This window comes from Grammomys surdaster, unplaced genomic scaffold (genome assembly GCF_004785775.1).
Source record: "Grammomys surdaster isolate TR1022 unplaced genomic scaffold, NIH_TR_1.0 348, whole genome shotgun sequence".
Classification (NCBI taxonomy): Eukaryota; Metazoa; Chordata; class Mammalia; order Rodentia; family Muridae; genus Grammomys; species Grammomys surdaster.
In genome coordinates, this window is record NW_021604767.1 from 1,102,900 (window position 1) to 1,106,058 (window position 3,159).

The following is a 3,159-nucleotide window of genomic DNA, read 5'->3' on the forward strand; positions in this document are numbered from 1 at the left end:
GAGGAGAGGAGAGGAGAGGAGAGGAGAGGAGAGAAGAGGAGAGGAGAGGAGAGGAGAGGAGAGGAGAGGAGAGGAGAGGAGAGAAGAGAAGATCTAATCAGGACACACCCTATGATCTAATGACACTACTTTGAGTGTTGGATCCAAACAAAACAAAAGTTTGCATCCATATTAAACTGTGAAAGCAAGTGTTTGTGCAACCATAATGAGTGCTCATCAAAGCAGAAGGCCACTCAGTAGGCACAGCCATGCAAGGAATGCTATTCAACAACAGGAAGCGAAGACATACTGCTGCATCATGAGAAGAGTCTTGCATTCTTCTCCGTAGAAGGTGCCTGACTAAGGATTTACAGCTTCATATTATACTATGTAGTTTAATTAACATTTGTAGAAAACAAAAAAAAATAGATTAGTAGTTGCCAACTGCTTAGAAGTAGGGAATAGGATGACCTTTGGGAATAACAGGACTATTCTAAAATGTGATTGTCATGGTGACTACTCGCCTGTATTTTTCAGAATACAACTTTGTAAAGTTGTACCTGGAAAGAAAGTAAAGGGGGCAGGGCAGGGGGGATCCCACTCAGTTGCTTTTCTTCCCTCTGGGGACAGTCCAGCCTACTTTCATCAATGGTGACAAACTGTATGGTGTGCTCTGTGTGTGTGTGTGTGTGTGATTGTTGTTGTTGTTGTTGATGATGATGATGATGATGTTGTTGTTCTAAACTTCTCTGCCTTGAGGGTCTGCATTCCCAGGGGAAAGCTTTAGACATACAGAAATACTCTTATCTGGCTTTCGGGAAGCAACAGTCTGTCTTCCTCTCTAGAACAGAAACAGACCTACATTTTGTGAATCTTTTTCCATCTCCAGCTGCATGAGAATTGGAGGGGGAGGGGAGAGAAGGATAAGCATGAAGCAGAGTGGTTTGGAGTTTATCACTAGGTATTGACAATGTTTCCAAATTTTCCAAGGAAGGAGGAGTAGCTGAAATGACCTTCAACCCCCTAGTGAGACCGCACCAGCAGAAAGATAAGCCAGAGTAACTTTTTAATACACTTCCTGCCCTACTGTATCTCAGTCGCATTCCACCCCAGGATTTGATTACCAGGTTGAGGTTGGGTTTGGGAATTGTTTGGGAACTGTTTTGGGTGCTGGAAGTAATTGTATAGAGAGCAGAGAAGAAGGCTGAAGAAAGGCAATTGAGGTGTTAGTAGTTGTGGATTGACTGAGTTAAAACAAAAAGAAGTTTCCTTGGCTCGTGGTTCAGAGGTGCATGGTCAAGTCGTCTGAGATGGCATTCTTGTTAGCCAAGTCCTAGATAATATAGACATCGGATGGTGAGAGACAGGGAGCCAATCTGAATTTGTGGGCCTCTTCTGGCCTCTCTCCCTCTTCTTATAAAACCATTAAAATCCAATCATAGGATTTCTGTCCTGGTAACTCTATGCAATTCTAATCTCCTCCCAGTAGCCCCATCTGCAAACACTACAGTCAGATGAAATTTCCACCTCCTCAGTCCCTGACGATAGGGCTTAGATTGGAAACACGAAGCTCCGGGGAGAAGCACAGAAATCATAATCAAACCATAGCGACAGACAAGCAAGGCAGCTTTCATGAGTTACTACTTAGAGGCAAATAACCAGGATGATCTGCTAGGAAACATGTAGAAGGTGATTGACTTAGCCAGACTGGTCAGAGAAGGCCTGTCTAAAGATAGAAGCTTTGAAGAGACTGAAATCACACCATACACACCAGGAGCACAGCGGAAGGAGTCCATGTCAGGCTGAAGGATCAAAAACTTGCTATAAGGAGCCAAGGAGGAGAGCCAGTAGGGCTTGGGTGTCATGAGAGAGTACTGAGCTACAGGTGACAGAGATGCCAGTGAGTATTCATCCTCTAGTCCAAGTAGAAGTGGATGGGGGACTTGAAACAGGAGAGTGACATAGGCCATGTTACATTTAAATAATCACTCTAGTGTTAGAGAGATGGCTCATTGATAAAGAGCACTCAACGCCCATCCAGAGGTCCTAGGTTTGATTCCCACCCACATGGTGGGCCACAACTGCATGTAACTCCACTTCCAGGGGATCCAACATTCTCTTCTGGCTTCTAAGGGTATCATACATACAAATGGTAAGCAGACATACATGCAATCAAAACATTCATACATGTAAACATTTTATATGGATATATAAAAATTGCTCTAGGTTTTTAAACATGCAAATACTGGTTCAGGGAGGTGGCTCAGCAGATAAAGGTACTTGTCCCCAAGCCTGAAGGTCTAAGTTCAATCCCCAGACCCCACACAGTAGAAAGAGAGAACTGACTCCCACCAGTTGTGTTCTGACCTCATACATATGTGTTCACTACCTGCAACACACATAAGTAGATAAACATTAAAAATAAACAACAACAGAGACAAAAACAAATACGGCTCAGTTGCAGGTAGATGCGGAAAGAAGCAGATGTCACACAAAGATGTTTTAGCTTGACATTAAATTTTAATTTTTTTAAGGGAATAGAAATGATGGCAAGTTGTTTTATTCAATGCCTTTTGAGATAAGACATAGCTATAATAATAATAACAACAACAATAAATAGTTATGTGGCATTGGCACATGAATGATTTAACAGTTATGTGACGTGGTCAAAGCTGTGAGCATCTGCTCATTTACATGGACAGCACATGTAATCCTAACTAAGGCTGTACAAGACAGACACCTCATATCACTCAGTTTACTGCTTAGGAGTTAAGGCAGAGAAAGAGGAGGCTGTCCCAAGACACAGAGCTTACAAGCAGCAGTCTCAGTGATCCAGGCTCCAGAGCTTTTTTTCTCACATCTTTTCTCATTCAGAAGCTGCAGGCCAGAAGGCCAGGCTCACAGAATAGCATATGGCCTCTTCAGAGGTCCCAGATACATCCAAGTCTTAGTCCATCATGACAGCACCAGCACAACTCCATGTGAATTAGTCTATAATGTGTCTTATTTCCAAAGTATTCAGAAAAAAATTTAAACATTCCTTTGGAACATTCATCAATAAGAAGATGCATTAAGCCTGTCGGTGGTGGTGCACGCCTTTAATCCCAGCACTTGGGAGGCAGAGGCAGGCAGATTTCTGAGTTCCAGGCCAGCATGGTCTACAGAGTGAGTTCCAGGACA